General features: G+C 40.7%; 1 protein-coding gene across 10 annotated transcripts in view; it reads left to right on the forward strand.

The window, feature by feature from the left end:
• SORBS1 (sorbin and SH3 domain containing 1) overlaps positions 1-27,048 on the forward strand; it is a 204,108-nt gene that overhangs the window by 57,268 nt on the left and 119,792 nt on the right. The gene's annotated exons all lie outside the window — the stretch shown is intronic.

Below are 27,048 nucleotides of genomic sequence, written 5' to 3' on the forward strand. Positions count from 1 at the left end.
TCCAGCTCCTCTTACAAGAGAGAGGTTTTAAAATAGTCTGAAATGTCAGACATATTTTTTTTCACAACATGCCGCAGACAACTCATAAATTATTCCTCAGTAAAACTTTAATAGGAATGCTTAGAAAATTAAGAGTTCTCATCAGTGGAGTTTTTGGTAATTGGACAACTGTTAACCCCAAATCTTCCTGCTTTTCCCACCCCAGAACTCATGGAAGAAAGTCATTATGAAATAATTTTCCTGAAACCATGCTTCAGACTGTCTTTGATGACTGAGGTCTTACGTGCTCTCATAATGCCACATGTTAGTTTGAACAGTGTGATACTTCAATATTTGACTATTTTTGACTTAACCATCTGAAGTGGTTCAATCTGATAAGAATATAAAGTGTAGGAGTTTGAGTTCAGTGTTTTCTGACTTCAAAATAGATCTAGAAGAATTTTTAAGAAATCTGTGATATCTTAATACCTTGCCATTTGCTTCTTTCTCAGGAAAATGGGTAATTCAGGATTCTGGTGGTAGAATCTGCATTGCTGCTCAAGCTGTGTCTGCTGTCACATTGGCTCCACATGGGGCACTTTTACAAATTTCCGTTACAGCTACAGCCATAGACATGCTCGGTTCTATTTCGTGTGTAGATGCTTCTGGGGGTGAGCTTGTGAGCCTGCTCTTTATGGGTTTCTAGCCGTTTGTGTCCTATGTTTATTTTTTACCTAAAATGCTTCCTGACTTGATTTATTCAGTTACTAAAAACTGGAATTGGGGGGGGGGGAACTTTACATTGTTTATTGGTGCAAAGAGAAAATTGGGGACTGTCCTAATAGTCTGGGATATGTGCCACAACACGGAATCGTGATCATTGCCCAAAGCGATGCTCTCTAGATGCCTTCTGGCCCATAGAAAGAGAAATTGTACAAAGGATGCTAGTATATATTTCATTTCATAATATTTTTCACTCTTCAAAAATTGGACTTCTTAGTCTTTTTAGGCTGCTATAACAAAATGCCACAGACTGGGTGGCTTATAAACAACAGAAACTTACTTCTCACAGTTCTGGAGACCGGGAACTTCAAGGTCAAGGCACCAGCAAGGTCGTGTTTTGGTGAGGGACCTCTTCCAGGCTGCAGACTTCCTGTTATAGCCTCACATGGTGGAAGGGCTGAGAGCTCTCTGGGGCCTCCTTTATAAGGGCATTAATCTCATTCATGAAGGCTCTGCCCTCATGATCTAAGCACCTTCCAAAGGCCCCACCTCCTAATATCATCACCTTGGGTGTTAGGTTTTCAACATATGAATTTTGAGGGGACATGAAACATGCATATCATAAAAACCAGTGTATTTCATTATTTAGAACATTCCATTATTTCTTTGTATATGGAAAGTTATTATCTAGAAGAATTTTTCATAATGAGAATATAGTTCTTAGTATCATTTGCCTTTTTATGTAAAATCAAATCAACCAAATCTTCATTGCTCCTTTACTACATCCAAGGCACCGTGTGAAAATATTTGCAGCAAGTAAAGAATTTTGCTTCCCTTGAAATATGACATAGTGTGACATTCTCCTTACCACTTGATCTATAGAAAGGTAAAGCCAGTTAGTTGTGTCTTGGCTCAGGGCAGCATCCTTTGGGGGAAACAGTGCTGATTGTGAGTAAAAAGCCCTAGTTTCATTCCTGTTTGGGTCACAGGCTCTCTCTGACTTTGTGGGCATCCTTCTCCTTTCCCACCTGAGCTGTTTTCTCATCTAACATATTGAAGATTATTTCTAAACATGCTAAGATCCTTCATAACAAAATAGACCCAACAATGATTTTTATTGAATGCTTTTCACTAAGTAAGGTACCGAGATAGTTTCACATAAGTGTAGGAGTCTCTCCTGGGAGTTTTAAAAGATTCCTCATCGTTAGATAAAACAAAACAAAAAACTCAAAACATTTGTTGACCATCCTGCAAGAATAGATCCCTTCAAAGAGCAGAGAAAATTCCAGGATGTGTAGAATACTCACCTCTCCCCCTTCAGAGAGTCATCTCTGGAGGAGCTGTCACGTAAGTGGGACAAAGAGTGGACGAGACAGTGGGTGCCCTGAATACTGAGGAACAGCTGCCATTTATCAAGCACTTGCACTGTGCCTGTGCCAAGTGCTTCCAAGTGCTTTACCTGTATTATCCCAACCATGCCTTGTAGTAGCCACATGAGAAGAATGGTGTGATCACCCCATTTTGCACATGAGGAACCGAGGTAACTCACCCATGGTTGCACACCTAGTAAGTGGAGCTGATAATTGTTATTGAGCCTACATTCTTTTTAAAAAAAAATATTTTATTGAAGTATAGTTGATTTACAACGTTGTGTTAGTTTCTGCTGTACAGCAGAGTGATTCAGTTATACTTATATATACCCTTTTTCATATTCTTTTCCATTATGGCTTATTACAGGATATTGAATATAGTTCCCTGTGCTACACAGTAGGACCTTGTTGCTTATCCATTCTCTATATAATAGTTTGCATCTGCTAATCCTTCCCTTCCCCTTGGCAACCACAGTCTGTTCTCTATGTCTATGAGTCTGTTTCTGTTTTGTAGATAAATTAGATTCCACATATAAGTGATATCATATGGTATTTGTCTTTCTCTTTATGAGTTCTTTCACTTAGTATGATAATCTCTAGGTCCATCCATGTTGCTGCAAATTGAGCCTACATTCTTTCTTTCTTTCTTTTTTTTTTTTTTTTTTGAGCCTACATTCTTAATCACCATGCCTCTGAGGGAAGGCAAGGGCATGGGTTAGAGAGGCAACAGGCTTCTCATTAAAGAGAAGCATGGAATTGCCAAGGGTTAGTGATGGAAGGAAAAGGGCGACATTCATGATCATGGGCCACCTACACTGATCCATTGCCTTAGTGTTCTCCTTCCTTGATTACCTGTCACTGCCTTGCCAGACCCTGGGGAATACTGCCTTTGTGAAGGCTGTAGCCCAAGCTTGTCCACAGAAACTCCTTTCACCTCCCCTCCAGCACTCCTGCCAGCGCTAAAAAGAGCTGCGTGTTTACTGGAACTTGGGATATCTTTGCCACTTGAACTGACAAGAGTCAAGTCAAGGAAGTAAACAGCTGGACTTGGGATTGGAGGGTGACCCCAGCAGCATAACTATGAACAGGTTTAAAACTTCTTTTTCAGATGTTCCAAGACTTGGTTTTACTTTTATGTTTCCCTTTTAATATCTCCATTTGCAGAACCAAACAATTCTCATTTTGGAATTTGTGTGAAAGGCTTAGAGTAAACAATGCGAAGAGTCCTTAACCGTCTCTTGGTTCATTTCGTGGACCAAAGGCGGGGGGGGGGGGTCACTTGTATCTGCTCACAGGCCTCAGTCCAAGCTTCTGTTCACTGTCACACACTCAGCAGCCAGCAGTGGACCATGGCCAAGCATCACGTGGCTTAAAAAAGAGAAACCCAAACCTCTGTCCTGCTTTTAAGCAGCCTCCACGGCTTGGATTGCAAGCCCCTCAAAAGCAGTGAGTGCTCATCTCTGCAGCTAGACTGAGCACAGTGTGGGGACTAAGCAGATGCTTCGGAAAGGCTTGGCTATTCTGTGGAATGCTCCGTTGAGCACATTCTCTCCATCACTATAAAAACGAATGTACTCGGAAGGTGTTCTTAAAACAAGAGGGAAGGGATATGGGAACAGATGTATATGTATCACTGATTTAGTTTGTTATAAAGCAGAAACTAATACACCATTGTGAAGCAATTATACTCCAATAAAGTTGTAAAAAAAAAAGTGTTACAATAGCAAAAAAAACAAAAAAAAACGAGCAGGGAGGGCAGTGTAGGCAGCGAAGTGCAGTGCAATGCAAGACACATCTTTGTAGAATGAGGTCGTAGTTAAGGGCCTGGGATTTAAGGTCAGACGGGGCTTTCTGTCACAATTCCACCACATACTGGCTGTGTGACCCCAGAGAAGACACTGAACCATTGCTTCCTTTCTAAATTGGCAGCAACAGTTCACATATCCTAAGGTGGTTAGGATTAAATGAGACATTGTATGTAACGTGCTAAGCATAATGCCTGTGCTTAGGGGGTTCTTGGTGATAACATTAGTTGTATTTAATTTATTGCTAGGAAAAAAAGATCAGATTTGGCTACCTTTCAAAATAAATGTGAAGCAGAGCTTGAGTATATGCCCCCCACTCCCAAATTAAAGTTTACATGTTACAGAGTGTATAATCCTGAATACTTTGCAGTTACCTGGATCAGAAACAAGATGTGAGTGATATCTGTGACAGTTTGGTCCTTCAGATTAAGAGGTTGTGCTAGGGTGCTGACATTATGGATCCTTAATTTTCACATGCTTAGCTCTGTGCTTACATTTCTTTTGTGCTTTAAAAAATAAACCTGATAAATCTTTAAAAAATTCCTCTATTTATTTTTGGTTGCACTGGTTGGGTCTTTGTTGCTGCTCAAGGGGTTTTCTCTAGTTGTGGCGAGCGGGGGCTACTCTTCCTTGTGGTGTGCGGGCTTATTGCGGTGGCTTCTCTTTGTTGCAGAACACAGGCTGTAGGCGCGCAGGCTCAGTAGTTGTGGCACACAGGCTTAGTTGCTCCGAGGCATGTGGGATCTTCCCAGACCAAGACTTGAACCTGTGTCCCCTGCATTGGCAGGCGGACACTTAACCGCTGCGCCACCAGGGAAGTCCCTAAAAAAAATTCCACTTGAAAGGAAGTGAAAAGGGGATTCTTGTTAAAGAGCTTAATAAATACTTGAGCAGCCTCTTTTGTTTTTTTGTTATTGTTTTTTTGGTTTTAATTGCTTTTCCAATTGCTTTCTACAAGAAACTTCTCTATTGTTGAATAATTTAGTAAGACTGTATTTAGTGGAAACACGTTAGAAGTTGGAAGTTTAAGAGTCTGATATAAAATGAAAACAGTCCCCTTACAACAATATGATAGGATAAAGTATTAATGGTCTATTAGAAATCAAAGACTGTCTAATTAAAAAAGAAACATTTGCTCTTTAGATGGCATCAACAGTGTGTCAGAATATATCTTTTTTTAGGTTAGAGTCATTTTATGGATTATGATATGAAATCGTCCTACCTTTTGTGTACATTTGACTTCTTTGCTTTCTCAAGCACCCAATTTAGGAGTATTTAAGCTAATAGATGAATGTACTCTGGGTTACTTCCTCATTTGGAAACCCTGTGCCAGACTGTGTGCAGATGGGGCAGCAGTAATGCCTGGCAGGCCCTGCAAGTGGAGTTACATTTGCACATTGTTTTATTCACTGTGAACATTTTGCAGGGAAAAAAGGAAAAACCGTCTCCCTGCTTAAATGAAATTCTGACACAATCAGTACAAATTATAAATTATGTTTAAAGTGATGCAACAAATTCAGGATGGTTTCCAGCTTTGTGTACAGCATTGTGGATGAGCTGTGGACGTCTAGGACTTGGTTCTGCAGTAACCTGGGCATATTGACCAGTGTTTCTCAGAGTATAGCCTGAAACCGTATCCACCAGAAATGCAGATTCTGGGGCCTCCTTGGAACTTCTCAATCAACATATCTGGGAGCAGAACCTGCAATCTGCATTTTAAGCTGGTGCCTTCTCTGTCAATGTATGGCAGTTTTTGAGACCCTCTGGGAAGACAGTGGGAAGATTTTGCAAAGATTATTTTAGTTATCAGAATTGAAAATATTTTTAAATCCAGAGAATTCAACTTTATAATGAAAATTGAAGTACAAGTTAAGAATTTGGGGGACTTCTCTGGCAGTCCAGTGATGAAGACTCTGTGCCTCCAATGCACAGGGCGTGGTTTTGATCTCATATGGCCGGGAAACTAAGATCTCACTTGCCGCGTGGTGTGGTCAAAAAAATTAAATAATTAATTAAATAAAAAAGGAATTTGGTTGAAAGGCACGTTTGAGAATAATTTTTTAAATGCCTCCTTCTCTTTTCTGACTTCCCCAATTCATTGAGTTGACTAGCAGTAGCATTGCAAGTTGGCCTTTAAAATGCTTTCTCAACACCCATAAGAACAAAACTTACATTTGAGAAAATTGTTGATTATTAAGTCACTTGTGAATTTATAAAAGTATATTTGAGGGAATTACTGAATTTGGAGGAAAAGGAATGGAAATACCCAAATGTTACCTCATATCATAGGCTAAAACTAGTATTTAATAAATATAGCTTATTTGGGGATAGAAGAGAATAGGCAGTTCTCCACAAAAAAAAAAAAAAAAAAAAAAAAGACAATGATGGTTCTCTTAGAGGCTTCCACCACATAGTTATACAAAGCAGCATTTTTGGCTTTTAAAGTAATGAAATTAAAGCCAAAAGATGTCACTTTGTGTCTTGCCATACTCTGTATTGCAGATACATCTTTAAGGAAAAAAAAGTCAAGACATAACAGAAACCATTACTTTGATTATCTTTAAATTTCTTTGACTTTAAAATTATTTCATTTTGGGTCACAAATCAAGCTTCGGAAAATTTAAGAAAATTGAAATTGTATCAAGCATCTTTTCTGACCCACAACACTGTGAGATTGGAAATCAATTACAGGAAAAAGTCTGTAAAAACCACAAATACATGGAGGCTAAATAGTGTGCTACTAAATAACCAAGAGACCACTGAATAAATCAAAGAAGAAATAAAAAAATACATAGAAACAAATGACAACGAAAACACAACGACCCAAAACCTATGGGATGCAGCGAAAGCAGTTCTAAGAGGGAAGTTTATAGCAATTCAATCTCACCTCAAGAAACAAGAAAAATATCAAATAAACAGTCTAATACTACAATTAAAACAATGAGAGCAAGAAGAACAAAGAAAACCCAAAGTCAGTAGAAGGAAAGAAATCATAAAGATCAGAGCAGAAGTAAATGAAATAGAAATGAAGAAAAGAATAGCAAAAATCAATAAAACTAAAAGCTGGTTTTTTGAGAAGATAAACAAAACTGATAAACCCTTAGCCAGACTCATCAAGAAAAAAAGGGAGAAGACTCAACTCAATAGAGTTAGAAATGAAAAAGGAGAAATAACAACTGACACTGAAGAAATACAAAGGATTATAAGATACTGCTACAAACAACTATATGCCAATAAAATGGACAATCACAAAGAAATGGACAAATTCTTGGAAAGGTACAGTTTTCCAAGACTGAACCAGGAAGAATTAGAAAATATAAACACACACCTATCACAAGTAATGAAATTGAAACTGTAATTAAAAATCTTCCAACAAACAAATGTCCAGGATCAGATGGCTTCACAGCCAAATTCTGTCAAACATTTGGAGAAGAGCTAACACGGATCCTTCTCAAACTCTTCCAAAAAATTAGAGGGAGAAATACTCCCAAATTCATTCTATGAAGCCACCATCACCCTGATACCAAAACCAGAAAAAGATATCACAAAAAAAGAAAATTATACACCAATATCACTGATGAACATAGATGCAAAAATTCTTAACCGAACACTAGCAAACAGAATCCAACAGCACATTAAACGGATCATACATGATGATCAAGTGGGATTTATCCCAGGGATGCAAGGATTCTTCAGTATATGCAAATCAATCCATGTGATACACCACATTAACAAATTAAGGAATAAAAACCATATGATCATCTCAATAGATGCAGAAAAGGCTTTTGAAAAAATTCAACACCACTTATGATAAATACTCTCCAGAAAATGGGCATGGAGGGAACCTACCTCAACATAATAAAGGCTATATATGACAAACCCACAGCAAGCATCATACTCAGTGGTGAAAAACTGAAAGCATTTCCACTAAGATCAGGAATAAGACAAGGATGTCCACTCTCAGCACTCTTATTCAACATAGTTTTGGAAGTCCTAGCCACAGCAGTCAGAGAAGAAAAAGACATAAAAGGAATATAAATTGGAAAAGAAGTAAAACTGTCACTGTTTGCTGATGACATGATACTATACATAGAAAATCCTAAAGATGCCACCAGAAAACTACTGAACTAATCAATGACTTTGGTAAGGTTGCAGGATGCAAAATTAATGCACAGAAATCTCTTGCATTCCTATACACCAACAATGAAAAGTCAGAGAAATTAAGGAAACACTCCCATTTACCACTGCAACAAAAAGAATAAAATACCTAGGAATAAACCTGCCTAAGGAAGTGGAAGACTTGTACTCAGAAAACTATAAAACACTGATGAAAGAAAGCAAAGACCACATAAACAGTTGGAAAAATATACCATGTTCTTGGATTGGAAGAATCAATATTGTGAAAATGACTATACTACTTAAAGCAATCTACAGATTCAGTGCAATCCCTATCAAACTACCAGTGGCATTCTTCACAGAATTAGAACAAAAAATCTTACAATTCGTATGGAAACACAAAAGACCCTGAATAAGCCAAAGCAGTCTTGAGAAAGAAAAACAGTTGGAGGAATCAGCCTCCCCGACTTCAAACTATATACCACAGAGCTACAGTAATCAAGACAGTATGGTACTGGCAGAAAAACAGAAATATAGATCAATGGTACAGGATAGAATGCCCAGAGATAAACCCATGCACATATGGACACCTAATTTACGACAAAGGAGGCAAGAACATACAGTGGAGAAAAGACAGTCTCTTCAATAAGCGGTGCTGGGAAAACTGGACAGCCTCATGTAATAGAATGAAATTAGAACACTCCCTAACACCACACACAAAAATAAACTCAAAATGGATTAAAGACCTAAATGTAAGGCCAGACACTATAAAACTCTTAGAGGAAAACATAGGAAAAACACTTTTTTTTTTTTCCTTGCGGTATGCGGGCCTCTCACTGTTGTGGCCTCTCCCGTTGTGGAGCACAGGCTCTGGACAAGCAGGTTCAGCGGCCATGGCTCATGGGCGCAGCCGCTCCGCGGCATGTGGGATCTTCCCAGACCGGGGCACGAACCCGTGTCCCCTCCATCGGCAGGCGGATTCTCAACCACTGCGCCACCAGGGAAGCCCAGGAAAAACATTTTTTGACCCACCTCCTAGAGTAACAGAAATAAAAACAAAAATAAACAAATGGGACTTAATTAAACTTAAAAGCTTTTGCACAGCAAAGGCAACCATAAACAAGACAAAAAGACAACCCTCAGAATGGGAGAAAATATTTGCAAATGAAGCAACAGACAAAGGATTGATCTCCAAAATATACAAACAGCTCATGGAGCTCAATATCAAAAAAACAAACAGTCCAGTTAAAAAATGGGTGGAAGACCTAAATAGACATTTCACCAAGGAAGACATACAAATGGCCAAGAGGCATGTGAAAATCTGCTCAACATCACTAATTATTAGAGAAATGCAAATCAAAACTACAATGACGTATCGCTTCACGTGGGTCAGAATGGCCATTATCAAAAAAGCTAGAAATAATAAATGCTGGAAAGGGTGTGGTGAAAAGGGAACCCTCCTACACTGTTGGTGGGAATGTAAATTGATAGAACCACTATGGAAAACAGTATGGAGGTTCCTTAAAAAACTGAAAATAGAACTACCATACGACCCAGCAATCCCACTACTGGGCATATACCCTGAGAAAACCATAATTCAAAAAGAGACATGCACCGCAATGTTCATTGCAGCAGTATTTACAATAGCCAGGACATGGAATCAACCTAAATGTCCATCAACAGATGAGTGGATAAAGAAGATGTGGCACATATATACAGTGGAATATTACTCAGCCATAAAAAGAAACGAAATTGAATTATTTGTAGTGAGGTGGATGGACCTAGAGTCTGTCATATGGGTGAAGTAAGTCAGAAAGAGAAAAACAAATACCGTATGCTAATGCATATATATGGAATCTAAAAAATAACAACAAAAAAAAAACCCCAAAACAGTACTGATGAATCTAGTTGTGGGGCAGGAATAAAGAGGTAGACATAGAGAATGGACTTGATGACATGGGGTGGGAGGGCAAAGCTGGGGCAAAGTGAGAGTAGCATCTACATGTATACACTACCCAATGTAAAATAGTTGGCTGGTGGGAAGCAGCAGCATAGCACAGGGATATCAGCTCGGGGCTTTGCAATGACCTAGAGGGGCTGGGATAGGGAGGATGAGAGGGAGGCTCAAAAGGGAGGGGATATGGGGGCATGTGTATGCATATGGCTGGTTCCCTTTGTTGTGCAACAGAAACTAACATGGTGTTGTGAAGCAATTATACGCCAATAAAGATCTATTAAAAATAAAAATAAATAAAATGATTTCACATATCTGTATTTGAATACAGTTTCTTAATGTCATTTGGTTGAAGAAATGAATGAAATAAGATTTAAATAAAACTTAACCTCTGTTTAGGAAGACAGATATTATATGATATCACTTATATGTGGAATCAAAAAATAATACAAATGAATCTATTTACAGAACAGAAACAGACTCACAGACATAGAAAATAAACTTATGTTACCAAAGGGAAAAAGGAGGGAAAGAAGGATAAATTAGCAGTGTGGGATTAACAGATACAAACCACTATACATACAGTAGATAAGCAACAGGGAATTACTGTATAGCACAGGGAACTCTTCTCAATACTCTGTAATGACCTGTAATGGGAAAAGAATCTAAAAAAGTGAAAAAAAATCTTAAAGAAAGTAATCTTAGAGTATCAAAAAAAAAAAATTAGGCTACAAGGACCCCCCCAAAAAAAGTCCACTCATGTTTAGTGCAGAATTTTATGTGTATTTCTGTCTTATAATTTAAATAATTCTTGTCCAGAATTGATCTTTTTTGTCCTCTGATGAAATATCGTCTCCGCTGGTCTGTTCATCTGCATCGTTTTCTTTATCTTTGGGGACTCCCTGCCCTTCTTCCTGTGCCTTCCTCTCCTCCATCTGTTCTTCCTCCCTGATGGCTGTGAGGCCGAGCGGACTGGCATGTGGACCCAACACATTCTACAGAGAAACCACGCTTTATCTCCAGCCAGGAGATGTTAATTTTCTACTGCTGCTTTTTAAGAGGGAAGGGCGAAATGAAATTATAGAAAGGAATTGAGAATAATATTTTAGTGCCCTCGTGACTTACAAACTCACATGGTAACAGATGCCTGTCTTCGGGGAGCTTAGCTTCTAGAAAGCACAGCAGGCCCACAGGCATAGTAGCTGTAACGCCTATTGCTGGCTTGGCTTTCCCCCTTGTCCTGTTGGAAGGGCTTGGCAGGGTTGGGGTTCTTTGTTTCAGGGAATATGTGTGCCTGGATGTTGCTTTATTTATTTATTTATTTATTTATTTATTTTGGGCTGTGTTGGGTCTTCGTTTCTGTGCGAGGGCTTTCTCCAGTTGTGACAAGCGGGGGCCACTCTTCATCGCGGTGCACGGGCCTCTCACCATCGCGGCCTCTCTTGTTGCGGAGCACAAGCTCCAGACGCGCAGGCTCAGTAGTTGTGGCTCACAGGCCCAGTTGCTCCGCGGCATGTGGGATCCTCCCGGACCGGGTCACAAACCCACGTCCCCTGCATTGGCAGGCAGACTCTCAACCACTGCACCACCAGGGAAGCCCTGGATGTTGCATTTTCTATCTTGATGGACTGATCTGGACTTCAAGGCTCATACATAACATTTGGAAATTGTGGTCCTTTCCAGCCTTGAAATTCTGTGATGCTCTGAGTTCTTTGGCCATATGAAACCCTGTTCAAGACAGATCATATGGCCTTTTACCATCCCCACCCTCCCTTTTTTAAAGATTGTAGGCAGCCAAGGCCACTGCTGGCACTGCCTTGTGGGGGGCTGGGTGGAGCTACCAGAAATTTTATGTTTTCTGTCAAAGGTAAAAAGCCTCAGTTCTTGGCAGTGCCCTTGCCTCCTTCGAGCAGAATCCTAGTGAACTATTGTTATAGTAAAGTAGTGACTAATTAAATCCTTTTATTAATGAGGATTTCCACTCACCTCTGACTCTCCTCATATTTGGAATTATTGATAGAATGAGGCAAATTGGAAATAGACCAGTTATGTCAATATGACCATTTACTGAGTTCTCGTTGTGTGCTACGTGGGTAATGCTTGGCCCCATTAATCCTTAACAGGAGGGATGTTAGTGCTGTTTTAATCCCCGTTTTGCATGTGGGGGAAACTGAGGTTCACAATGGTAAAGTCACTGCCTAAACACCTGGAACACTTTGCTGATAGTGGGCTGTGAGGAATTTAGTATTCTCTTCATCGGGATCTCAGTGGCGTCATTCCATCCCTCTGCCCCCAGTCCTACATTGAATGTAATTGAATACATAGTTCTTTTCTTCCAGTGTCTTATATCTATGTGAGTTGTGAAGGCAGGGTCATTTTGTGTTGACAACTGTTCTCTTTGACATTAGTTTGAAAATAAACTCTTAAACATCCCTGTCATCTTTTATTTTAGTGATTGCTATTGTAGTGTCCCTATTTGGTTAGTAAGCTTCTTTGAGTTCTAAAGGTTTTTTGACATCTTTTACTTTCTGATAATTTTATGTTGTCAGCCACCAAGGCAATCGAGCAGGAAAAAAAAAATTTTTGCTGTGGGCAAACGTGGCAGAATGAGATGTAAGGAGTAAGCTCAGAAAATCAAATTCTCTCTGAGTTTTTGCTACAGATAAGCAAGACAAGACACATGTAGAAGTTATCATCTGTGATTGCTGTAACCAAAGCCTCTGTGGAGCTTTTCACAGCCAGATGGGCAAAACAAGTTCTTTGGGCGCTACTTTCCTGGGCAGAGTGGGTGTATATGGTTGAGGGATATTTGTGTGTGTATGTGTGTGTGTGTATGTGTATGTGTATGTCTTATAAAAAGCACTAGATGTGACTGCCCTTGGCCTGACCTCAGCTCACAAGCAGTCAGCTCACATGTTCTCCCTGCCCCAGTGCACCCACCTCTGTAGTTCATCCTGCATGCCTCAGTCAGATTAATCTTGAATTAGGAAACTTCCAAAGAATTTATCTTGAATTCTATGTCCTGATAAGAGGCCAGCACAAATGCCATTGCCTGGCATTCAAGGCCAGTTTGTGGCTTTGGCACACCACCTACCCAGTGTTCTTTCCATAATCTCTTCAGTACAAATCCTTTCCATCAACTGAACTGAAGTGGGGTCTCTTCTGTGTAGCAAACACTACCTATGTGGAACCCACCTTGGAAATTTCCACCTTAGGAATTTTGTGAGGAGAACAGCTTGTTAGTAGCAAAACACATGGAAGATGATAGTTTTTATATGTAAATCAAGTGATACCCAGCCAGGAACAGAACTATCCATGAGAATTTACTGTTTGGAGAGAAGGTAGTCTTGTTACTTTGCTTCTTATGGGAAGTTGAGTTTTTGAGGATTGTGCTGTTGGGGAAAGACAGGCCAGGTAACTTCAGGAGGGAGAGGAAGTGCGTGCAGTGAGCTCTTGCAAGGAGAGCTGGTTGAGTCTGTCCTTTTAATTAGCTTGAAGAGACCAGCCTCCCTGTACTTGAAAAAAGAACACCTGCTACTCAGAGAAGCCAGCTGAGGAGAAAGTGGTTTTGAGCCTCAGATGCTATTTTTTTTTTTTTTTTCTTTTTGCGGTATGTGGGCCTCTCACTGCTGTGGCCTCTCCCGTTGCGGAGCACAGGCTCCAGACGCGCAGGCCCAGCGGCCGTGGCTCACGGGCCCAGCCGCTCCGCGGCATATGGGATCCTCCCAGACCGGGGCACGAACCCGTATCCCCTGCATCGGCAGGCGGACTCTCAACCACTGCGCCACCAGGGAGGCCCTGAGCCTCAGATGCTATTGATGATGCTGATCGTGCTGAAAGCAGCTAGAATTCATTGAGCACTTTGTAACACTGTGATAGTCGATGTGCTTGACCTCATTTAATGCTCACTGTAACACTCTGAGATTGATGACTTATTCTTCCCATTTTATAGACGAGGAAACCAAGTTTTAGCAAGGTTAACTGACAGGCCTCAGCTCGAGTATCTAGTAAGTGGCAGAGCAACAACTGAAATCCAGGTTATTTATTCTAGAGTCCCTCTACCCCTTTTACAGGTGTGTGTGGATAAGGGCGTGTTGATGGGGGTCATTGCTTCCTAAAGGCTGCCAGAAAGTGCTGTATGATCTAATTCTGCTTAACGTCCCCCAGTGAACCCTCTATAGAGAAGTTAATATTGTAAGTACTACAGGGATATTTTAAACATCCATAAAGGGGTGTATTTGTCCGCATGTCCCCTGATCTTTCCCAGGTGAGTCTTGAAGCTTGGCAGTCTCTTGGCTGTCGTATTCCTACACTGGAGGGCAGTCCATAAATGCTCTTTCATGCTGTCTTTAGTGCCTCATCAGGGTTTCAAGGCTATTAGTCTTCAACTACAATGTAAGGTCTCTGAAGGCAGGGACCATCTCTTATCTTGGTTGATAAATTTGATTATTACCACAGCTGGATAAAAATGCCCCCTGAGATTATCCATCTCTCTCTCTTTTTTCAAATATTTATTTATGTGTTTGTTTGTTTGTTTGTTTGTTTAGGCTGCACTGGGTCTTAGTTGCGGCATGCAGGATCTTCACTGCAGCATGTGGGATCTTTAGTTGTGGCATGCAGACTTCTTAGTTGTGGCATATGGGATCTAGTTCCCCGACCAGGGGTCGAACCTGGGCCCCCTGCATTGGGAGCGTAGAGTCTTACTCACTGGACCACCAGGGAAGTCCCCCATCTCTCTTTTTAAGGTGTGTCTAGTCTCTGAACAACCTTCATATAGGGGCATCTTGCTTCTGGCAGGGACTGTGTTGTGCCTCTTTGGGTGAGGACCATGGACTGGGAAGAGCCTGGGCTTGGGAGCCAGCACCAGGGTCTTTCCTACTTGCTTCTGGAAGACTCTTCAGTGAGTCTTTTCACTTCCATTGAGGCTGTTTTTTTATTTGCAAAATGGTTATGGGAATCTTATAAGGGGTTCTCAAGATTAGAAAGGATGTAGGTAAATGGCTGGTTCACAGTCAGCATTTAGGAAATGAAGAGATGGTTCATCTCTCTGTTCTGAAGCCTGTGCACGGGACCTTGCATGGAATGCATGCACAGTAAATGGATCTTGAATTAATGGTGGTTCCTTGAGACCTGACCTTAGAGAGCAACTCTGAAGGGTCTTAAAATATGATGTTTTTATGAAGAGTGTCCTCCATTGCCCGAGTTTGCATAGGAAGGCAGAGCCAGAGATGGATTTCTTGGTTTTTAGATGCTACTTCAGTTTATAAAGCCTGATGTTTTATACAGGTAAGTATTGGTAATATCAACTTCATGATAAGATATGCAGTGATTATATTCATCAGTCTGTTAAAGCAATAAAAGGATAACAGGACTAGACCAGCAACTCTTCACTAGAATATGTTTCCTTTTATAACAACACTTTACAATATTTCATATAGATTTTAAAATTTAGAAACACCTTATGGAATTAGGTATTGTTCATTTCCTTTTGTAGGTGAGTAAACTGAGGCTGAGAAACTAAGGGCCTTCCCAATTTGCAGCCCTGATAGAGTTTGTTTTCAAACCCAGTTCTTCTGACTCTTTTTTTGTAGTGGTTTTGCACAGCCACTAAACACGTATAGAAACTGTTAGCACAGTATATTTTTCTCCATCCATTTACTTTTAATCTGTGTCTTTATAGTTAAAGTGGGTTTCTTTTTTTTTTTTTTTTTTTTTTGTGGTACGCGGGCCTCTCACTGTTGTGGCCTCTCCCGTTGCGGAGCACAGGCTCTGGACGTGCAGGCCCAGCGGCCATGGCTCACGGGCCCAGCCGCTCCGCAGCATGTGGGATCTTCCCAGACCGGGGCATGAACCCGTGTCCCCTGCATCAGCAGGCGGACTCTCACCCACTGCACCACCAGGGAAGCCCTAAAGCGGGTTTCTTACAACATAAAATTGGGTCTTGTTTTTTGATCCACTCTAATAATCTCTCTTAATTGGTGCATTTAGACCATAGATGTTCAAAGTGATTATTGATATAGCTGGATACACATATAGCAGCTGAAGTCAGAAATGTGTGTCTGTGTATATGTAAAATGTTTATTAATATATAAATGTATAATAGATGCCAACTGATTTCTAGGTAATCTGGCCTGAGAAATAACATAGATTTTTTAAAAGCCAAAAACTTTTTATTGAATGCTTGCTATGACCTTGGCACTATATTGAATATTTTTAGTGATTTTAGCTTAGTTGGAAGAAAACTCATTTCAGAAATTTGCACTGTATTTTCAAATACTTGGCTGTAGCTTTTATACCTGATAAACTCAAATTGCCTAAAGTTAGTGCAAAATACAATTAAAAGAGAAAAGTAGCTAAAGAACTGCAATTTACTGAGTGATGAATGGAAGTCGGTGTCTCACATATATTACCATTAAGCATCAAGGATCTGATGCAGTCCTCAGCCTCCAACGTCTGGGTTCAGGGAGTATTGATTCTGGGCCTGACTCTGTGTTCCACTTCAGTTATTAAACAAATGCTGCAGAGAATAGAGGTTTTCTCAGAAAAGATGATGTTTTCAGTGTTTCTATTGGCTGTTTGCTAGGTTAGTATACTTTCAGTAAAATTTCAGAACGTCTTAAGGAAAACAAGCAATTCCTGAATAAGCCAGTATTATGAATTGAGGTATTTATGTATTTGCAAAAGACCCAGAGTCTTTTTACTGAATGGAACTTCTGTTCCCTCATTCCTCAGCGTGCTATGGGCCTGTACTGCAGATGTCTGTGTGATATATGATGTGGTAAATATGTGGCCTTAGGAATTTTGCGGTTTAAAAGAAAAGTTGAGAGGGAATTAGGGATTTTCTAGAAGCGTGGACACCTCTCCTGCCATATCAAACCCACCCTTCTTTCCTGTGCTCAAGCTCTAAAAGACCCTTTTCAGCTGTTTAAGATTTTTTTCAGCCACCCACAGTAACTTCTTAGTCTCTTTACGATAGCCTATGGTTCAACCTTGACTCTCCTGAGAATTCAAAATGCTTTCACTCATGCTTTCTCTACAGGTAGACATTGTGTAGTAACTGCTTCAGAAGAAAGGCGTCATCTGTATCCTGGACTTGCCTTTAATACTTTGAGGTTATGTGTTTACAATTTAAACAGAGCTAAGATGTTTTGCTGTTATCTAACGAATTTGGGAATCTGCCCTTGTTTCAGTTATCTAGATTTCCTAAGTGGAGGATTTCGAGTGTACTGGATGCTGCAGTTAGACAGCTTTGTTTTGGTTCTGTAGACACAGCCATATTTGGGAAACAGACGTGGGCCGGTTTTTGTATTGAAGACTTGTCTTGGTTAACAATGCAGGCTTAAGAAACTGTGTGTGCCCAGAGTTGTACATATACAGAGTTTGAGGAGCTCAGGTCTCTGGAATGCCATGGAATCAGGTTAGGAGCAGGAAATTGGCAGCGAGCAGGCTTTGGGAGCAGTGGGGTACTGTGTGTGTTGTCACCTGGCAGCCCCTGTGGACTATTTTAAGATGAAACGTTTTGGCGTAATTCCTTCTTTAGGAAATCTAGCTGAACATTCTAGTCACTTTACTGCCTCCCTTGTCCTCATAAGGAACTGCATGGGAGTAGTTTGGCTTCATTAAACAAAAGCAATCACTGGCAATTAATGTTGCAATTCCATATTTGGGGTATTTGTTATGGGTCCTGAGAAAGATTGCATCCTTTATAATGGGGCTGCCATGTTCTAATGGACAAGACTGTTAGTGGCATTTTTTTTTTAAAGCTTGTCTGCTAGAATTTGCTCTTTAAAGTTCTGAAGATAACACAATTGCATATCAAATGCCAGGGATGAGATTAAAAAACAACTTCCTTTCATTAAAAAGAAGTGTATTATAATCACATTATACGCAATTTGGAAAATAGAAATGAAATTTAAAAGTTACCTATAATTCCATGCTACCATATCATTACTAGAATTTGGGCATATTTCCTTTGAAGTATGTGCACATGTTTTGGTTTTTACATATTTATAATCAGAAACGTCACACAGACCTACATCCTGCTTTTCATTCACCTAATCTCATAAGAAGTGTTTCCCCATGTTGTACGGTCTACATAACCATTATCTTCATAACGGTTCAGTCCACCCAGGGGGTGAGTGGCCATGTAATTGGCCCCCTGTCACTGAACACAGGAGTGTTTCTAGGTTTTTACTGTTCACAAAGTTGTGGTAAACATCTCTGTCTACGTAGCTTTATTGTCATTTGGTGTTCTTTCTTTGAACTGGATTCCCCTAAAGCACAAAGGGTATGAGCTACATTAAATCTTGATGTGCTATGCTGAAAACAGTGGTAACAATTTACAGTGTCAACGACTGTAGGAAGATGTCAGTGTCTTTGCATTTGACCACACTGAGCGTTAGTGCTTTTAAATTTGTGGACTAACTTTAGGAAGTGGGAAAAATGGTTAGGCATTATTTGAATCTTCTTTTTAAACTAATCAGTTTAAGTGAACATTTTTCTCAGACTTGTTTGCCTTTTTTCTTGGAATTTCTTCATGCCTTTGACATTTTTTTCTTGGCAATAAGTATTGAGTACACTGTAAAACAAGGATATTAATCCTCTCTATTATGTTTGCTGTAAACCATGTGTTGTAATACATAACTTGTAATCATATATTATCTCCTAAATTCTATTGTCTGAAGCTCAAATAATTTTGCATGTATAAAACTTGAAACTCTTTTGGGCTGTGTTTTCTTATTGGCAATTTTGTTGGCAGAATCAACTTTGCATGTTTATTTAAAGACTTCATTTAAGTATAAAAGGGAAAAAAAACGATTGCAGGTTTATCAGTAGCTAACTTTCCAACTCCGGATCTTCCTTGGCCCATCTCTGGCAAGGGCCTGAGATGAGAGTGGGAGCTAGGACATAGGATTTCTGAATTCTGTGATTATTAAATGTCTTATTAAATGAATTCCTTATCATCATGACTTTCAATAGTGATTAAAAATAAGACTAAACCAAAATTAAAATCTTCCATTTTTGTTGGGTCAGTGGATCTGGTGACTGGGATTGGCCTTAATATTTGGGGAGGTTTGGGAGAGGGCATTAATGGGAAGTAACAATGAGATTAAAGACTTGGAAATGGGAAATCTTGTTTAGGATTCAATAGGAATGACAAATATGATACACATGGAGTTTAGGGCTTATTGATACCTGGGGGAGATGAGACTGGAAAAGTAATTGGGACTTCATTTTACAGAGCCTTATGGTATTTTAAGGAATTTGGACATTTAGACCAATGTTTCCCAAAGCATGACATTTAAGGTGATTTTAGAAGGTGTGACGTTGAACACTTAAAACATTTTAGTATTTATTCATTCCTTGATTCTCTCTCCTTGCAGAATTTATTCCTCTTCTTTCTGTGCTCCTGTAACACTTAGGTCAGATCACTAGCAGAGGGTTACCCATCATATTATATTAAATGGGACATGTCTGTTGTCCTACAGCTCCGTGGTGGCCTCAAAGACAGCAAATGTCCAATTCACGTTGGTTTCCTATGGGCCAAGCACTATTCTGGGTGCACAGTAGGTGCTAAAGTAATGCTGTTGGAATGGTATCACCAGGCCTGTGTTTTAGGTACCTTATTCTTTCCTGGGAGGTTTGCTGCCTTTTTTCCTTTTGCCCTGTACCGCCCAGCCAACCCTTCTGAGTTTATAGGGGCCCCACAGATTTTTTTTTCTCCAGTGAAATTTGACTGAGGAACTCTTACACTGCTAAAGTCAGAACGTGGCAGGACATGGGCTATAGGGTGATTCTGAGGCTTATTAGGCCATTGTAATTGTCTAGGAATGAGGTGGTGGAATAGAACGGTGAGTGTGAGGATGGAAAAGCTGAGGTGGCTGGGTTGTGTGAGTCATGAAGGCAGAAGAATTGACAAGACTAGGCAGGTGGCAAGGGAATGAGGAGACAGAGATTCACCCCACTAGTACTAATTGGGTGCCTGCTCTGAGCTAGGCACCATACTAGACAGTAGGATACAGAGGTGATCAAGGCCCTGCCCTGCTGGAGGGGCCTCACTGTCTAGTGAACTTGATTGGAGGAGGGGAAACCAGGAAGGCAGGGTGGGAAAAAATGAGTAATGGACTTGGCCAGTAATCTTTGTAACTGATTATCAGAACACTTTGCATTGTTCGGTGAGTGATAGGGTGATATCAGAAGGTTATAAAGGGGAATTGGCACTGGCTAGTTCATGAATTGGCTGTGGATGGTTGCTTCTCATCTGGAATTCTGTGTTCATTGCCAAGAGACCAAAGGCTGAAGGTGCCCTGAGGAGGAAGAAGAGGGATAAGAGGCTAAGTAATATTCCATTGTATATATGTACGACATCTTCTTTATCCATTCCTCTGTTAGTGGACATTTAGGTTGCTTCCATGTCCTGGCTACTGTAAATAGTGCTGCAATGAAATAATGCCATTTGCAGCCACATGGGTGGACCTAGAGATTACCATACTGAGTGAAGTAAGTCAGACAGAGAAAGGCAAATATCATATGGTATTGCTTATATGTGGAATCTAAAAAAATGGTACAAAGAAACTTATTTACAAAACAGAAATAGTCACAGATGTAAAAAACAAACTTATGGTTACCAGAGGGGAAAGGGGGGAAGGGATAAATTGGGAGATTGGGATTGCCATATACACACTACTATATATAAAACAGATAACTAATAAAGACCTGCTGTATAGCACAGGGAACTCTACTCAATACTCTGTAACGACTTACATGGGAAAAGAATCTAAAAAAGTGGATATATGTATATGTATAACTGATTCACTTTGCCATACAGCAGAAACTAACACAACACTGTAAATCAACTATACTCCAATAAAAATTTTAAAAAAAAGAGGGATAGGAGGGAAAATGGGCTTAGTAGACAGAATAAAGAGCAAGACTAAGGGAAACTTCCTGAATCTGTTTTTGCACCTAAATAATAAGGGGATGGATTAGATTTCTGGTTTATGAATTTTTTGTAGCCGTACACCCATTTATCCAAGGAAAGCTCAGCAAGTATAAATGAATGAAATCGATAAAAGCACAGCTACTCTGTTAGCCTGAGGGGGCTCATGGAACTTTCTTCCAAAACAGGTGGAAAACCCATGAAAAGGGGCTAGGTAACCTGCACGGATCCTTCTGGTTCTAATAGTCCAGGTGAAATCTTCTAGGAAGTGAGCATGCAATTGGAAAGGAATGAGGACCCAGCTCAGGGTCCTCTAGCCCTTTAAACTCCTAGAAGAACTGCAAAGATCCTGTTCTAGAAGGAAGAGCCTCATGGCTCAAGGTAAACCAGTCCACAGTGACGTTTATAAATCAGGACCAAAAAGTGCTTGGGAGGAGGAAGGAGTTAACTGTCTTAAATTCAGTGGCAAGGTCAGTGAGGCCCCAACCACTGCAAAAACTGTTGCGCTTGGCCATGTGTGTGCACTGGAAACCTTTCTGAAGGCCATTTTAGATAACTGGTTAGGAAGGAAGCCACATTGGAGGGATTCCAGGAGGAAATGGGAGGATGTGGGGGATGACCTATTGCTCCCTCTCCAGAAGCATCAGTCTTTCCACAGAAACCGTGGGCTTGTGCTGTTCTGAGCCCCCAGCTGTGTCATGGGATTCCAGGCTGAACTTAATGTCAGGGTCGAGTTGATCCTAACTTCTTCCCCTTGAAAGGAAGTGTTAGCGACTCAGTGTTTATATTTTCTGGCTTTCTGAAGAGCATTCTGCACCCTCTCCAATAATGCAGAGAGTGCATTTGAAGAGAAACGACAAGATTAGAGATTGAGAAGAAGATGAGCTGTCAAAAAATTGCAGAAACGTACCTTTGCTGGTGGATCAGCAAAGTATAAAGCAATAAGGCCAAGCATGTATTCTGGGGCTTTGTGAGCTGTGCCTATTCTTTTCAAGCCACTGGAAGTAGCTGCAAATATATATGCATGTGTATATATGTGTATGTGTGTGTGTATATATCAGGTCGGCAGATTGGATTTCAAAGCTAGAGTATAATCAGGGTCTGGTCAAATGGGGAGCTAGCTTCCTGTAGGCAGCTACAGTGGAGATAAGGAGGGTCTTGGTCATTTTGAAGGTAAGACTTGAAAGTTAGATTCTGAAGGCTAAATAGAGATGAGGGCAAAGTTCCTGACTGAACACCCATCCACTAAATGCTCAGTCCTGAGGATGACACAGCGTCTCCCTTCCAGAATCTTACAATTGTGTGTGTATGTATGTGTATTTGGGAAGAAGCAATGGAGGCAGAACACCATAGGTCATAGGGGAAGCTGGAGCATGCTGAGTGGGAGGTCAACCAGGGGCTCATTCTCTTCCAAGAATCTTTGCTGGACCTTGAATTTATTTTTACAGACAAACTCAATTCCTCCCTTGTCATATATCCCTGAATCATCCATATAAGGAAGGACCTCCTTTCCTTCCCCAATAAACAACCCATATTTAGTTATTGGATTCTATTTCAGCTGGGAGCATGAGCAACTTTTGCTTTTTGGTAATTATTCACTCTGTGTCATCGAGACTTATCTCAGAATTATAGGGTTGTGGAATTAGAGAGGGACCATGCAGAACCGTTAGTTATCTGGATGCATTCTTAACCAGACTGGCTGCTTCACATCTTGTTCTTTTGGTGGAATGTCTGTTGATGCTGTGGTGCTCTGACCAAGTTCGGTAGTTCTTGACAGCCCGAGGGGTGGAATGGCGGCTTGACCCTAGCTGGCCCACCGAAGCCGTGACACTGTAGGTTCCTGCAACCCGCCGGGGGATTGCTGCCCACTTGTAGTGGTCCAGTTTTGCCACTAGGTGGCACTGTTCATCTTTTTTGGCTTTTACCCAAAGACACCTGCCTCCTTTGGAGGGGACTTGGGGGAGAAATTATAAAGATGTGCCATCATGTTCTCAACCAACTCAAACTCTTTACAGCTTGGTTTTGGTTTTTTTGTCCTTTTTTTTTTTTTTTTTTTTTTTTTTGCGGTACGCGGGCCTCTCACTGTTGTGGCCTCTCCCGTTGCGGAGCACAGGCTCCAGACGCGCAGGCTCAGTGGCCATGGCTCACGAGCCCAGCCGCTCCGCGGCATGTGGGATCCTCCCGGACCAGGGCACGAACCCGTGTCCCCTGCATCGGCAGGCGGACTCTCAACCACTGCACCACCAGGGAAGCCCTACAGCTTAGTTTTTAAATAAATATTAAGTGTCAGAAATTTTTATGTAAAATAAACTCTCATGTTTAACATATGATGTTAATACTTGTACTATCTCTAAATAAACTGTGGGGATTAGATTGTGACTTTTAAAGCTTTCAGCGTTCTCTGGTCAGACTCAGTGTATGCAGCTTCCTGACTGCATCCCCGCCACCCTGACTCTGAGCTCTTCAGGTTTTAGAGACAAAACTGTTTGCTGAGCCACTTGGGATTCCCCTCTGCACGGCCTTATTCAGGAGAGAGGAATGAAGATTCTCCTCTCCCACTGAAACCTTTGGGGCTCTCTCCTCCCCCTCATCTTGTGCTACTCAAGATGCTTTGGTTGCAAACGGCCAGACATGGCCTCTGGTTAACTCAGAATAAAAGGGGGATTTATTGGCAAGATCTCAGGTAGTTCAGATTTACAGGAGGCAGGCGAACCACACTCAGAACAGGCAGAAATTCAAAGAGGCTGAGATGGATGGACTCAGAGCCAACACCAGGCCCCGGAAGAGTCTGGATAAGGTGTCGCTGCTGTTGCAACCACCGCCGAGGATGGGACACTGGGCACCGTCCTCGGCACAACTGCCACTGCCACAGTTTTTATTTTGATATTATTTTAAACTACCCCCTGCTTCGTGTCGCCTGCTGCCTATTTAAACAACCAAGTGAGAGCATGTAACAGGACCTACTACCGAAATAGTCTATGTGTGCAGAGCTGGTACCCACCTAGGCATTGTCGTTGCCACCTACTACGTCATACATGTTTTCAAGTACTGGAATAGTGTCCTACCACCCTGGGCCCATTCTCCTTCCATCTTTTTGCAATCCAACCACTAAACAGTAAAACACCTGGCCTGGGGAGGGGCCCCCTGCAGAGAGCTCTACACCTGGCATCCACTCTGGTTGGTGGATGTTTGTAGTAAAGTGATGGTTAGTATTTGGGATACTATCCCTGCCCATATGTACTTTAGGTCACTTTGTAAGTAAGGGTAGGGCTGACATCTAGAAATTACGAGTGTCTTTATTGAGAAATACATAAAATGTGCAAAGGGTGACTGACATAAGACAGATGGTGAAGACTCATCACGTGCGAGTTGAGGCATCCTTTTTATTTGCTTTATAAGACCTTTCCATTTATTTCTTCCCCAGCCTAAGAATGCTGTTGTGCTATGTACTTATTTTTTTAATTGAAGCATAGTTGATTTACAATGTTGTTTCGGGTGTACTGCAAATCATTCAGTTATATATATATGTGTATGTATGTATATAATGTATATAATATATATACACTTTTTCAGATTCTTTTCCATTATAGGTTATTATAAGATACTGAATATAGTTCCCTGTGCTATACAGTAGGTCCTTGTTGTTTACCTGTTTCTTATCTATTTCTTAGTGTGTATCTGTTAATCCTAAACTCCTAATTTATACCCCCCACCCACTTTCCCCTTTGGTGACCATAAGTCTGTTTTCTATGTCTGTGAGGCTATTTCTGTTTTGTAAATAAGTTTGTATCATTTTTTTTAGATTCCACATATAAGTAATATCATATGATATTTGTCTTTCTCTAGCTGACTTAGTAAAATAATCTCTAGGTCCATCCATGTTGCTACAAGTGGCACTATTTCATTCTTTTTTTATGGCTGAGTAATATTCCATTTATGTACTTATTTTTAAAATTAAGAAACTCTACAGAGGGAGCTGGTAAGTGAATTATGGAATGTTACAGCCATTAAAATGATGACTGTAAAAATCCAGAAAAATGTTCATGAAATATTTAATTTGAGAACTAGAACACAAAGCTGTCCAGACATTGTTTACAACTATGTAAATGCTATTTATTCAGATAAAGGTTAGAAAGTATTGTAAAAAAAAGAAAAATATTAAGATAAATTCACTGTTGGGAGTAAGTCAGAAAGAGAAAAACAAACACTGTATGCTAACACATATATATGGAATCTAAAAAAAAAAAAAGTGGTTCTGAAGAACCTAGGAGCAGGACAGGAATAAAGACTCAGATGTGGAGAATGGACTTGAGGACACGGGGAGGGGGAAGGGTAAGCTGGGACGAAGTGAGAGAGTGGCATGGACATATATACACTACCAAATGTAAAATAGATAGCTAGTGGGAAGCAGCCACATAGCACAGGGAGGTCAGCTCGGTGCTTTGTGTCCACCTAGAGGGATGGAAAAGGGAGGGTGGGAGGGAGATGCAGGAGGGAGGAGATATGGGGATATATGTATATGTATAGCTGATTCACTTTGTTATACGGCAGAAACTTAACACACCATTATAAAGCAATTATACTCCAATAAAGATGTTAAAAAAAAAGATAACTTCAGTGTTGAAACGAAAACATTTCTATAGTCGTGCTTTAAAAGTTAAATAAATAAAACCTTAGCATAATTATTTAAATGATTTAAAAAATAAAATATTTGGATGCTATCCCGACATCCGTTTTGGCCCTGGGAGGCAAACGAAGGTATCATAAAACCAGGATTGGAAACCACCCGGGCATATGGAACACAGGGGGTTGTGTTCTTAACTGAAAGAACAAATGTTTCCCCAGCTTAGAGAAAATCTGAGGAGCTGTTGAAGGTCACGGGTAGTCTCAGGTGTACTTGACAGTGACAGAGGCAAACTTACGGCTGATTTGGGCTGGAGAGACCGACTTAGAATGATTTCCTTTTTGCCCCCAGCTTCTATTCAGTCAATTCCAAGGACAGTTAACAAGACAACCACCCAGAAAGGAAACTGGTGCCTGACTTCAGCGTTAAAAAGGAGACTAAAGCATGTCTCTTGGTGCAGACCCTCAGACCATACCATGACCTTAATACAGAATTCATGAACTGGGGAGTTGATATCCTTTACATCATTGCTTTTCACACTTGGAAGTACATAGGGACCAGCTGGGGATCTTGTTAAATTGCAGATTCTGATTTAGTTGGTGTAGGGTTGATTGTGCATTTCTCCATTTTTTACTAAGTTCCCAGCTGCTGGTCTGCAGACCACATGTTAAATAGTAAGGTTCTACAGCTCATGAAGACTTACTTTTCAGGTTGTCCTTCAGATGTGTTTAGCTAGACCTTACTATTCAAAACATGTGCAAGACTTGTACCTTGAAAGCTACAAGACATTGCTGAGAGAAATTAAAGGGGACCTGCATAAAGGGAGAGAGTTCATTCTCATGAATTGGAAATTCAATGTTGTTAAAATGTTAATTTCCCCCAGATTGATACATAGATTGAACAGGAACACATTCAAAATTCCAGCAGGCTTGTTTTGTTTTGGTGGAAACTGGTAAGATGACTCTAAACTTTTTATGAAAATGCAGAGGACCTGGAAGAACCAAAATGATTTTGAAAAAGAATGAAGTTGGAAGATTCACACTACCCAATTTCAAGACTTACTATAAAGCTCTAATCATCAAGACAGTGGATTAGATAAAGACAAATAAATGGAACAAAGTCCAGAAATAGACGCACACGTATATGGCCAGTTGCTAAATTGTGTTATGCTAAGTGAGAGAAGCCAGGTACAAAAGATTACGTACCATATGATACCATTTATGTAAGATTCTAGGACTTCCCTGGTGGTGCAGTGGTTAAGAGTCCGCCTGCCGATGGAGGGGACACGGGTTCGATCCTTAGCCTGGGAAGATCCCACATGCCGCAGAGCAACTAAGCCCATGTGCCTCTAGAGCCCATGAGCCACAACTACTGAAGCCTGCGTGCCTAGAGCCCGTGCTCCACAATAAGAGAAGCCACTGCAATGAGAAGCCCGCACACCGCAACAAAGAGTAGCTCCCTCTCGCTGCAACTAGAGAAAGCCCGTGCACCGTGAGAAAGCCCAATGCAGCCACAAAAAAAAAGTTCTAGAAGAGGTA

This window comes from Mesoplodon densirostris, chromosome 1, assembly GCF_025265405.1.
Source record: "Mesoplodon densirostris isolate mMesDen1 chromosome 1, mMesDen1 primary haplotype, whole genome shotgun sequence".
NCBI lineage: Eukaryota > Metazoa > Chordata > Mammalia > Artiodactyla > Ziphiidae > Mesoplodon > Mesoplodon densirostris.